Source organism: Podarcis raffonei, chromosome 2 (genome assembly GCF_027172205.1).
Source record: "Podarcis raffonei isolate rPodRaf1 chromosome 2, rPodRaf1.pri, whole genome shotgun sequence".
In the NCBI taxonomy this organism is placed as follows: domain Eukaryota; kingdom Metazoa; phylum Chordata; class Lepidosauria; order Squamata; family Lacertidae; genus Podarcis; species Podarcis raffonei.
The window spans coordinates 28,386,125-28,400,066 of NC_070603.1; positions in this window are offsets into that span (position 1 = coordinate 28,386,125).

Here is a 13,942-nt window from a genome sequence, read left to right on the forward strand (position 1 = left end):
AGCATCTCCACCCCCATCATTCAGCCCGGACATTGAGGTCCTTCTCCAAGGGTCTTCTGCTGGTTCCCTCACTGCGAGAAGTGAAGTTACAGGGAACCAGGCAGAGGGCCTTCTTGGCAGTGGCACCCTCCCTGAGGGATGCCCTCCCATCAGATGTTAACGAAACAACTATCTGATTTTTCGAAAACATCTGAAGGCAGCCCTGTATCGGGAGATTCTTTAATGTTTGAGGTTTTACTATGTTTTTATATGTACTGTAAGCTGCTCAGAGTGGCTAGGGGAACACAGCTGGTGGGTGGGGTATAAGAAATAAAATTATTATTATTAAGTGGCTAGGAGAGCCTATTACCAGCTTTTCCTAGTAAGACAGGTATGGCTATTTGTGGATCAGGATGGCCTGACCACAGCTGCCCATGCACTAGTAAGCCCTAGATTGGATTTGTACAATGTGCTCTGTGTGGGGCTGCCCTTTGGGTTGGCACAGAAACTGCAGATAGTGCAAAATGTGATGACTGGACTGATCAATGGGGCAGCCTTTCATCACCATGTCACGCTGCTGCTGAAAAAATTCACTGGCTGCTTGCTAATTAGTCAAATGAAGTTCAAGCTGCTGGAACTAGTGTGCAAAGCCCTATATCTAATATCTAAAGGGCGTAGGGCTTCCTATTGTGCAGAAATCAACAAGCGAGACTCTTTGTTGCACACGGTGGGTAAGCGTGATCACTCAGTGATATCTGCACATCGGCTTCGGTTAAAGGCACAAGAGCAGTGGCTATTGGACAAAGTTAGCAAGCCCAGCATCTCCACGGATTTTTAGAAGAACAGCTGTGTTGTTAACAGGGGGAGGGAAGAGACGAGGTCCCATGGATTCTTTGAAGACTAAAGATCTATCACCACACATGAATTTTCAGAGCCAATGGCCTTTCCACATCAACTCACACCACAACAAAACCAGGCGGTCCCTTGTGCGCTACTGTGTGTTTTATCTTCCTCCTCAATTACGTTTCATCTCTTTTTGAATCCACTGCAGCTAAACTGTCTAAACAAACAACAGAACAACACTTGATGTTTGAAATCCATTCACATTTTGCAAAGTAAGGTGCTATTAGCCACGCAGCAGAGAAAATTTGTTTTGTTCTATATTCTTAAAAAAAAACTGTAAAAAAAATTTAACCTGAGAGAGTCCCTTTAATTAAGCAATCAGGCAAGCTGGAGCGTGAATAACAACGTGCTAATTCATGCCTAACAAGTTAGGCACAAGGCCAAGAAAGAGCCTCTTACTGCAATTTAAAAAATTCATTAAAAATGTTTTATTTTAATGCGGGCTCTCTCTCTCTCTTTTTTTTACACTTGTTAATTTAGCAAGGGGACTAATAAGTTACAAGCGAGGGAAGTACTGTTCTATTAATCTTCCAACTTTCGCAGTCCCAAGGACCAATTGCATCCCCGGTTTCTCTTTTGCATCTGGGTGATAATTCATGGCACCATTAGCGAGACAAAGAAGGAGGCAGATTAAAATGGAAGCCTTGGGAGGGCAGTTCGGGCTGAAGGAAACATGCTCAACACCTAAACTTAAGCGTTCATTTGCCTCGCCTTTATTTTAGTTCAAAACTGTTTCATCGTCCTCCAAAGAGGGGAGGGAAAGACTGCCTAAGTAGCCATTTATTAACAGTTGTAAGTATCATTAGGAGTGATGTGGTGAAATATAGATCAGGGTAGGACAGAGCGAGAGATCAGAATGCCATTTTTCCTGTTCAGAATGCCATTACACATTCCATCGTGGCATATTACTGAGATGATTAGTGGCATCAAATGACTTCTGAAAAATGATTATGTGCCATTAAAAACATTAGTCTGTCTGAAACCAGCACAAACAAATGGCCGTGCAGGGGATGACTCATTAGTTTTAGAGGCCGGGTGATGTGACGGGACTGGCAGGGAAATAGCTCACAAATTAGCAAGTGCAACAAGTTAAAAGGGAAACAGTTGAGGCGGTTCCTTTTCATTGCTGTGCTGCAAAGGAAGGGAAGGAGCAGCTTTGGGGAATGCTACACCGGGGGCCAGCTCATGAAGAATATGGGTGAGCTCTGGGCATTGCTAAGAGATAATGCTCAGCAGTGGCAACGATGATAAAATAAATGCGTATTTATACAGGGCTATATCCCTAAGGGTTAAGCTAAAAGCTAAGCTAAAGGACCCCTGAACAGTTAAGTCCAGTCAAAGACAACTATGGGGTGTGGCGCTTGTCTTGCTTCCAGGCCGAGGGAGCCGCCGTTTGTCCGCAGACAGCTTTCTGGGTCATGTGGCCAGCATGACTAAACCGCTTCTGCCGCAATAGAACACTGTGACAGAAACCAGAGTGCGCAGAAATGCCGTTTACCTTCCCGCTGCAGCGGTACCTATTTATCTATTTGCACTGGTATGCTTTCAAACTGCTAGGTTGGCAGGAGCTGGGACAGAGCAACGGGAGCTCTGTTGCGGGAATTCGAACCGCCGACCTTCTGATCGACAAGCCCAAGAGGCTCAGTGGTTTAGACCACAGCGCCACCCGCATCCCTAAGGTAGGTACACATTAGCAGCTTAAAATGTCACACAGTCATTTTCCCCACTGAGTTTCAAGTTGCATTAGTAGTAGTAGTAGTACACCATCCTATACCTGCAGGTCTCAGGGCGGTTCACAAGATAAAATCACAATATAAAAACATGAAATACGTAATAAAAATGAAAACAAGAACAACCCAGTAATCCCCCCGCTCCGCAACATATTTTAAAAGGGCAGCAGATGTCAATTAGCCAACGGCCTAGTTGAAGAGGAAAGTTTTCGCCTGGCACCTAAAGGTGCATAAGGAAAGTGCCAGCCGAACCTCCCTGGGGAGAGCATTCCACAAATGGGGAGCCACTAGACCAAAGGCCCGTTCATGTGTTGCCACTCTCTGGACCTCTCGTGGAGGAGCCACCTGAAGAAGGGCCTCAGATGATCTCACTTGCACTTGCGGCACACACCGGAGTTGTCTTCGCCCAATGTGCGTTACCTGATTTGTTTCCACATGCCTGTGTTCCCCCTGAAGTTCCGTTCAAGAAAACTGTTGTCTGTGCACATACAACAGCTGTCTCAAATGCACACACTTCAGCTTAACCATGGATTGTGTTTTCAAATTGGGTAGAAACTGGCTTGAGGGGGAAACACATCAAGGAGGAGTATTTCTCAAGAAACTACAGAAAACTACTATGGATTAGGGCTAACATCATGTGTTCTCACTTCCAAACACCAGGGGCGGGAGCGTGTTGGAGTTGGAGTGAACATCAATGTGTACATAATCTAAGTGTTAAAATGAATCCACAAAAACGATCCCAGCAATCCTTCAAACAGTCCTGAAGGTTAGACCGGTATTATTGACACCATATGACAGATGGGGGCCCTGAGGTTGAGATGTTGTCTGAGGCCACCCAGGTAGTTCCAGGCTTCCCACTTCACTGCTCATGGTCTTAACTCCAATGCTACACCATGTTCAGTAGCAGATGTTGTGGTGGGACAGCACCACTCACCTGACCTCTCTCTTCAGTTGCATCACTGCAGCTGGGAGGTAGAGAGGGAGGACAGTGTGGTTCAACTGCACCTGCAGGAACCCTTGATTGGCTCCACAAGTGGCCTTGCACCATGGCAACCTTACTGCCACCTGGTCCCTTCCTCTCTACCTCCCGAAAAGTAGCAGTGATTCAACAAGCCGGAGGTCAGGTGAGCAGTGGCACCGCATCATGCACTGCTGAACATAGTGTAGATGGAGTTAAGAGTGTGCTCCACCAAACCATCCACTATTGACCATGTCCATTATAGGCTATTATTTTATTGCATTTATAGCCTGACCTTCCTCTCAAAGTAGCCCGGGGCAGCAAACGAGTGAAAGAACAATCAAAATATCTTCAAAACATCTTCCAGTGCAGATACAGGTTGAGAAAGGTCTTCACTTAAAATACTTGCTTAGCAGGTGCTGAAAAGACAACAGTGGCTGCACTGAATATTCAAGCGGAGGGGATTCCAAAGGGTAAGCGATTCCACATCAAAAGCCCAATTCCAGCATGTTGTGGAACAGACCTCCTGATAATATACACCTTCATTAGGTGCCAGGCAAAAATGTTCCTCTTTAACCAGGTTGATTAACATCTTTATACCCTTTTAATTGTGTTTGTGGCAGAAGAGGGGGTTATAGGTTTGTGGGAGTTGTGTTGTTGTTCTTGTTTTTATTATGTATTTTGTGTTCTTATCTTGTATTTTTAAGTTGTGAGCCGTCCTGATATCTACGGATGAAGGGCAGTATATGAATTTAACTAATAATGAGATAGTATTTGCAGGAGGCCCTCACCTACGGAGCACAGTGGTCAGCTGGGCAGGTAAGGGATGAGACCATATTTTAGGTATCCCTGTCCCAACCGTATAGGACTTTGTACGCCAAAACCAGCAACATAGCCCAGGTAGCTAATTGGCAGGCTATGTCTCTTGCACTGAAAGTAAAGCTAATTGAAGAGTACTTTGGAAAGCAGCTTCAGCCAATTTCATTATCCAAAAAGCAGGCTGAAAAACAATTGCTTGGAACAGTTTAAATATCAAGTGGATTTTGCAAATCTTTAATCAAGACTGGCACACACTATTAACATGTCCCACAAACAACATTCATAAGCCAACTGCCTTTTCTTTTACTTTGTTAATTCTGTTTTTATTTCATTGGTAAACACATTTGCTCATTTCTATATTCTGCACCGTCTAACTTGATACGCCACCTGTTGTTTGGCATCTCTATGATGTGTGATTGGAGGCTTCTGCCTTCACAAGATGAATGATATCCTATGCTTGAGATGTGCAGAAGGTAGATCAAGATCTACAGGTAGATCTCTGAGTGACTTGCGGCATATCAGCAAGCGTTTCTGATTCCCAGTTGTTTAACGAAAGCAACTGCAGAATGATTTTCCCCAGCTGAACATGGCTACTCAAATGAAGACAGTTAACCAGGTATAGAATTTTATCTGAAAGGACTGGGAGTTCCATTCCATTCCTGAAAACAAATTCAGGAATCTCTTCTTTCATCCTATAATCCTTTTCGCTCTATAAGACGCACCAGACCATAAGATGCACCTAGTTTTTGGAGGAGGAAAACAAGAAAAAAAAAATATTCTGAATCTCAGAAGCCAGAACAACAAGAGGGATCGTTGCGCAGTGAAAGCAGCGATTCCTCTTGCTGTTCTGGCTTCTGGGATAGCTGTGCAGCCTGCATTCGCTCCATAAGATGCACACACATTTCCCATTACTTTTTAGGAGGGAAGAAGTGAGTCTTATAAAGCAAAAAATACGGTATCTCTCTCCTGCACATGACTCTGGCTGATAGGTCTCAGGGTTCTAGTATAAAGCAAAGAAGATCCAACAAGCCAGAAGACTGCTCACTCCATCCTACACTACTGAGAGCCCATTTGTATAGCCATGACAGAACTACCAGCCACGGGGAAGCATACATGGGCTTCCCGTCATTCCAGTCAGTCATAAGTATCTGCCACTACATACAGGATTCAGCTAGGCATGGTACTGCAAATATTGTATATGCCAAAAGCCCAAGTCTGCATATGGCTTTCAATGCAGGATGCAGTAGTCAGGAAAGAACCCAAACAATGCATTCTGTTCCACCACCACACACTTAAAAAAGAACACTTAAACTAATGAATTGCGTGTACATAGCCGTCAAATTTCTATATTTATTTGACAAGTCAAGGATAAGCTTTCAGCAGCCCTAGCCATATCTCTAGATGCATGGAATGTAATATTATTATTATTTTTAAGACAACAAATTTGTTTCCTTTCAAGGGAAGTTGCAATCTACATGATTAAAGACAGGAATAACTGTGTGGTGTCCAGCTAGGCAGAAGAGGTTTCAACAGTTCCACAATGGGGAATGAGCCAACAGGTAGAAACAGGTTCTTCAGGACCTTGGACAGCAAATTGGCAACTCAGACATTGACGCAGCAAAGGCTAGGGCTCAGCTATGCCCTGAGGGTCTCCTTCATTTTTTATATCATCTGTAGCTCTCTTGAAGGGCCCTCACTTGACACCAACATTGCTGGAATCCCTCCTTCAACCATTTTAGGTGTACATTCCCAGGGAGAGTGAAGGTCTGTTGGGTTGTTGGTGAATCACCAGGGAATGAGGCCTTCACCTTTCATGGTGTCATTGGTCACTGACTATGAGTGTGGGACTGGCTGCCACTTTTGTCATGGACTGGCAGGATGCAAAGGAGTGATGGGAGGCATCAGCTGGGGAACCCCCAGGGGAAGAAGGCTCAGAACCAGGGGACTGGTGGTAGGATGACAATGAGTGGTCAGAGGGAGGAGATGAGGAGGAGGTGGTCTTGGGAGCTGAAGAGGTAACAGGGTTTCATGAGCAGGGAGAGCATATGGCAGAGAGCAGTCCAGTATCAGAGGCAGAAGTGGAGGCTGGAGAGGAGGGGGAACAAGAGACAGAGATGAGACAGGCTGGTGAAGAAGCCAGGGTGTCTCCCCCTCCTGCTGCAGCCAGCTCCTCTTCCCCACACCCTGATCTCCCAGAACCAGAAGAGGTATGAAAAGTGAGGAGCAAAGACAGGCACAGTGATAGAGTCTCACATTGCTTGGAAAGGACCTGGAGGAAGGTCCCCACAAGATCTACTGGGACGAGTTGCTGTGCTCATTAGGTCTGGCCTCCTGAGCTTGTTTCCTTGAATAAAGAGTTAAACGCACTGACGCTGTATGATTTATTGCTGACCTGCTCCTGACACCCAGCTTCAAGGAAGTCCAATGACGATTCCTCCCCACAATACCCTGATACCATTGGGAATGGGGATTCCATGTTATCTGGGGAAACCACATTCTGACATTCATTAGTGGAGGACCCTCTCACATCTGATATATGGATCGTGATAAAGTTCTGCAGTCTCCACATGAGCAAAGCATGTCCCTTTCTTATCAGTATTGAGAGAAGCTTTTCACATTGCACATATGGAACCGTTCCTAATCTTGAAGGGATGGGCACTCCTTGTTCATGTAGAGCTCCATTTGCACAGCAGACCCCAAGTGCACACATAAGAGCTTTTGAATCAGACAAAAAAATAGGAGGAAAATAGCTGAATGTAGTCCTAGTGCTAGCATGTCTTCTCTCCAAAAGAGAACTGTTTCCCTTCTAACAATGTGTTTCCATGCATCTAAAGACTCAGCTGTGCTTCCCGAGAGCACTTCTGTATCTTTTTAAAATAATGTAGGAAGTGGCCTGGAGACTTCATTAAAAACTGAGTTAATTGAGGTTAACAAAGTCAAACTTTTGGTGCTGTTAATTAATTCATAGACTTGTAGAGCTTGAAGAAAACTGGAGGTAATCCAACATAAACCCTGTGTGCTGAGAAAAGATCTACTATAACAAAAAATATTTGGAATATAATATTAATCTAGATAATAGCCTGTTCTTCAGCCAAATTCTAGCATTCTTTGAGCACAAACTGGGAGGATTTAAAAACCGATGTTTGTATGTTTGTGTGCGTGTGGTTGGAAATGATTTTTTAAACGTAAGAAAATTCAAATTGTGTATGTCAACTTGGGGATGCGGATGCCAACAAGCCTCTACAGCAGCAGAATGCTAACCATGGGAAGTAATAAAAACAAGGCAGAATTGGAGAAAATAATGATGTGGTGATGAAAACATATGGGAAGGATGTGACAAATGGCCACTTCATGCAACCATCTGGAATATAGAAATCCAACTGAAATTGCTGCAGACATTGACTTATTCCCCGTGATAAGCAAAATTATCTGCGGATCCCACTACACAAGATCAGGCCTTTTACATGCCATCACACAACACACTAAATGTGTTTCTCTGATGGCGGGCTACAATTTCAGTCCTACATGACAGTGCCTACACAAAACCAGCCCACCAAACAGCAGTGATCCAAAGTTTGCCATGTGGTGGATCAATCACCTAGTCGTCCAACCATGCCATGCTTCCTGAAGTCAAATATAACTGGGGACATTGACAGTATGAAATGTTGACATTAACACATTAACAACCCAGGACATTTCCATGGCCCAGCTCAATCTAAATGCTGGTTTATATTGCTGATTGTGATAACTGAGAGCATGTGGTCATTGACAAGATGGAACCAGCATAAGATGATGGTCAGGAACATCTCTTCTTGCACGGGTGCTAATTTAAGAAGCACGAATCAGCACACTCCATTGCTTTGTCACCACCATTTCTTTCCTCTCTGTTGAGGAATTGACCTTGCTAGTTATCTGCTAAGAACTGTTATCTGCTAGAGGAAATGCTAACAGTGGGTGGTGGGTGGTGGTGAAGATGGCGGAGGAGGAAGAAATATTCATCTTTCCTCTGCTCCCCATTGAGCTTCTGCCATGTTCCTGGAACGGGTTGTTATGCCACACATTCCTTTTGGATTGCATTCCAGGCTGTGTCATTCAGCCAAGCAGGGATACTTTTGTTCTCTTTGATTTGGCAAGTAAAATTACCCCTGTCCTTTTTACATGCAAATGTGAAGAGCACTCCTGATACCTTATTAAGGCTGCCTCTAGGCACCAGCTTCCCCTTAAGGCTGATTTAGTACTGTGGTGTGTGTGTGTGTGTGTGTGTGTGTGTGTGTGTGTGTGTGTAACTACTGTCACTCTTTGGGGCTCTCTCAGCCATGCTGTTCCTATTAGTCTTTGGTCTGCAGGGTGGAATAGCAGAGACTGGCACTATCTATGCAACAGTTCGAAGGCTGTGTACACAACTCCTGTTTATTCTGCATCCAGTGCACAGGTTTGGGAATTGGGATAAACACAACTTTAGCTGCACTCCACATTGATTCTGTCCATTTCTTACGAAATACTGTGTTTTGATGCATATTCCCCCAAACCAACTTTGATCTGAATTGAGGGGGAAAATGCAGCCTATCTGCATTTTAAGCTGAAAATGTGCCTGCAGTCTCAAAGTCCCTGAATCAGTACGCTTGACATTCGGAAGAGCCTCTTTCCGGAAGTGGTAGTCTAATAGAAGTGGTAGTTGAGTAATTTATAATTAAAGTATATAATGGGGGAAATGTAAGTAATATAGCAGCTTTATAAGGTAAAGAAAGAACACCATGGAAGGCTGAATGGGAGGTCAACAGATATATGTTCTGATGGTTGTATAAAAGAATTTGTAAAATTTGAAAAGCTAATTTTAAAAAAAGTTTTTAAAAAGGAAGCGTCTTTAGATAGTTCATTCGTATTCCTTCAGACAGCCTTCTCCCCTCTACTCCTGATATCAATGGAGGCACCTTAAGTGTAGCTGTGGCTCTGTTAGTTATGTATGGACATCTAAAAGAAGTCACAGGTGCTTCCTACAAAGCCCCAAAGTTAGCACGGTTGGAATTCTCTGCCCAACAGAACAACTACAGTGGTACCTCAGGTTACAGGCGCTTCAGGTTGCAGACTCTTCAGGTTACAGACTCTGCTAACCCAGAAATAGTACCTCGGGTTAAGAACTTTGCTTCAAGATGAGAACAGAAATTGCACAGTGGCGGCACAGGAGGCCCTGTTAGCTAAAGTGGTACCTCAGGTTAAGAACAGTTTCAGGTTAAGAACGGACCTCCAGAACGAATTAAGTTCTTAACCCGAGGTACCACTGTATATCAAAAAACAGCAACAACCCCAAACCACCTCCAGTGGCTTAGATCTCACTGCCCTGCAGTGAAAACATTCAAGCACTCTTCCCCTATTGCCAGCTGGCCTGCAGCCCAGCAACCAATCAGCAGGATGGCCAAGCTACCCAGAGGCTAGATTTCAGTGCCGTTTGCTGAACCGTCATCTATTTTGACCTTGGCTACCTTGTGAAATGAGTGGAGAAAGCTGTTAGACAGTATTCCCTAGCAATTGCTCCTAATCTTATGAGGTTATTACCTTCTAACTGTCCCCGCTGTGCATCCTACCAATGCATAAAAGGAGGAGAGAGGGATTGTGACTCTCTCTTCAGCTGTCGACCAACCCAGTGGAAATCCTATTCCCCCATTGCCTGTCAGAGTTAGCGTGACAGATCTCAAAAGGGCCTCTCGGACACTACATTTCGCTTTGTGACAGCAAAACACTGTTGCGGTTGTCGATGGCATCCGTCACTGCCTGATGTGTCAATGGCACAATCCATTTTTAGGAAATAGCTTTTCAAGCATTCTTTTTACAGTTCTAGTTCTCCCCGTCTCCAAGGAAAGTTATATCCTTTGTGTGATTTCTGAGGCAATATTCTCCAACGCACACCTAGGGATGGGGAAGACACTTGGCTTGGTTTGCATTTCAGTACAAACCTGCCTAATTCACACTTCCGGAAACACGACACAAACTGAAGCGCCGCCACCCCATGGGATTCACACTTATCTGTATGTTGTGATGCAGCTCCCTAGCCACAAAAGGGTGCACAACATTGCTTACATTAAGCGGAAAGGTACATAAAAAAATACATATATTCATGATAATAACACGCAAAAAGCATTATGTTAGGGGGAATTGCTTACAGCAGTATGTATATTAGGAAACGCTGCATACAAAAATGTGTACATTACAAGAATCAGGCACTAAAATGCTGATGAATTTTCGTGAGGACTTGACTTCAAAGAGAAATTGCAAATTGATGTGGAAATGTGGGGAGAAATGAGAAAAACCAAAACTGATAGATTTTTGTCCATCCCTACCTTGCTCCCTGCCAATTTCTGGACTCCTTTCATTATAATATACTGTCATTTTTCTTTCAGAGATCTTAATATGCAGGACACAACTCACCCACCTAGAAGTTTCCTCTGCCCCTTCGGTGCACTGGCCTGATATTTTATTCTGGTGCCACCACTGGAGGCAATCCAAGGCTGCTTCAATCCAGCCAAATCCCAGTTAAGCTTGAATCAGCCCCATTCAGTTCAGGATTCAGCCAGATCTGGTGCACAGCCCTATTACCCCTTGTTCATCCCAACTTATATCTGATTGGTCTTTTTCTTAAAATCAAGCCATTTCCCCTCATCCCTTCATGGTGAGATCTACACACACACACATTTTTTTGCAAAACATTTTTGTTTGTTATTATGGTGCGTATTTCTGTGTTTTTTTTATTGTAAGCCACCTGTGATCTTCAGCTGAAGGGCAGTATTGAAACTTAATAAATAATGATAATAGGAAATGACAAGTCTAAGAATGCTGACATTGACTGGGAGGGGCAATTTTTGTGGAGCATCTCTGTGAGCTGTAGCCTAGCAACAAAGGAGTAGGAGACCTGGCTGGCTCCCTCTGTGGGGAGGAAATGAGCTGTGAGGAGACTGGGGGAAACAGTACATTATTCCCACCTCACCCCCACCGACCGAGAGAGTGTATGCTTAAAAGCCACTGTTTTTCTACCTAAGTTGACGTTCTGGCTGAAGAAAAGCCCTGCTAAGCTCTGTCCTTCAACTCTGTTCATGCCCATGCTTGCCTGGATGAAGGGTGGGAAGGGAAGCAGCCTCCAGAAGACTCCCTAGAAAGGAATGTCACTTTTAGGCTGAAAACGTTTCACCACTCCTGTCTTGGGATGGGAGATAAAGTCAATTCAGTTCACATTTGAAGGTCAGTTTGCATAATTTGCACTTTCCAAAATGATATGTCATACAGTGGAGGCAGCCATCCTTCAAGACTGGGACTTCTCCAAGTTTTGCAGTATAGTTCTCCAGGTAAGTAATGTGTAGAAAATAGAACATACTGGGGTGAAGTGTGCATAAAAATGCACACATTAGTGAAAATACCGTACAAAAATGTGTGTTATTACAATAACTTGTCCTGCAAAAATGTATACTTTAGTCAGAATTGCATATAGCTGTGTACATATTAGGGGAATGCTGCCCAAAAATGCTGATGAATTTTCATGAGCATTTATTTATTTTTTTAGCGCAACCTGAGGTGGAAATGTGGCAAACTAAACATAAACCTTGGGGAGGAAATGAGAGACACTGAAATTGTCAAATTTGCCCATCCGTCCCCCTGTCTTAGGAACACGGGTGGCGCTGTGGGTTAAACCACTGACCCTAGGGCTTGCTGATCCGAAGGTTGGTGGTTCGAATCCCCGTGATGGGGTGAGCTACCATTGCTTGGTCCCTGCTCCTGCCAACCTAGCAGTTCGAAATCACATCAAAGTGCAAGTGGATAAATAGGTACCACTCCAGCGGGAAGGTAAACGGCGTTTCCGTGCGCTGCTCTGGTTCGCCAAAAGCGGCTTAGTCATGCTGGCCACATGACCTGGAAGCTGTACGCCGGCTCCCTCAGCCAATAAAGCGAGATGAGCGCCGCGACCCCAGAGTCGGCCATGACTGGACCTAAAGGTCAGGGGTCCCTTTACCTTTACCCCCATCTTAGGGACGCGGGTGGCGCTGTGGGTTAAACCACTGAGCCTAGGGCTTGCCGATCAGAAGTTCGGCGGTTTGAATCCCCGTGATGGGGTGAGCTCCCGTTGCTCGGTCCCTGCCCCTGCCAACCTAGCAGTTCAAAAGCACATCAAAGTGCAAGTAGATAAATAGGTACCACTCCAGCGGGAAGGTAAACGGCGTTTCCGTGCGCTGCTCTAGTTCGTCAGAAGTAGCTTAGTCATGCTGGCCACATGACCCAGAAGCTGTATGCCAGCTCCCTCGCCCAATAAAGCGAGATGAGCGCCGCAATCCCAGAGTTGGCCATGACTGGACCTAATGGTCAGGGGTCCCTTTACCTTTACCCTCTGTCTTAGTTGGGGGGAAAAACCCCAAATGGCACTATTCAATGGAGACTTCTCCTGTGCATACTTCTTTGAAATGAATGGGTGGTGCCTAGGATCATGGCGTGAGCAAGCTTAGCGCTGCCAATGTGAGGGTTAAATTTAGATTAAGGAGAGATTTCAGTTCCTTGCATAGAGGAACTTCCTGGTGGATCGTGGATCGAGAGTCGATCTCCCTTCCTCACCATCCGCTGACTTTTAGGGCAACTCACCTTGATTTGATACAGCTGCTCCCATATTTGAGATCTGTCCCATCATGAGCTTCTAAAGTACGTCTCTGCATTTAAGCGGCCATGCTGTCCTGACCAACTCTTCTCCAATAGCTTCGACGCATTTATCAACCCATGGCCTTGTAAATGACAGCGCTGTTTAATCTCTCACACACAATAAATGAAGCATTTGCAGGATGGTCTACTTTTATGCCATTGCCCATGTTAGCATGGGCTGGTCCATGTTCTCCCATTTCCTTTTCTGCTTCCTCTTTTAAGATGCCATAAATCTAGTTAATAGTTACATCCGGTGCAGAAAAATCAAAATGTCACATCAGTAGAGACGGTTCAATTGAAGGCATATTGATTGTCGCAGAGAATATTCTCATTTTATTCACCTACTTAGTCTCTTCCCCTAGGCGCATATGAATTCATCAAATATTGTCACGGCGCATAATAACACTTGTTCCTGGGTGTTGATGTAACAGCTAGAACTTCTTACCAATTCCTCCAGTCACAATACGCAGTTGGGATGGGAACAATGTCTTTGTGACATGAACATATCCAAGCTTCAGTTTCTGCAGCCGGAACGCTATGGCAAATGTTGCTCCCACACATGCCTCACACCAAACAGGTGGTTGGGGAAGAAAAAACTGTGGGAGAGAGAGATCACAAACGGGTGAACTGGGAAAACTCTTTCATTCACAAAATGTCTGCAGAACTCTCTGCCACAAAATGTGGTGAGAACAGGGCTGAAACGAATAATTGGGACGAGCCCAAATAATCATGAGAGGCAAGCATTATAAATAAAACTCACCAGAGGATTTACGGCGCAGGGGAGGCGTGCATGATTATTGATCCATTCGCTCCTTAAAGGTATTTACTTGCTCAGATGGCTGGGGGATCACCCGAATTCAAAGTCATGCCTTCCTCTCTGGAA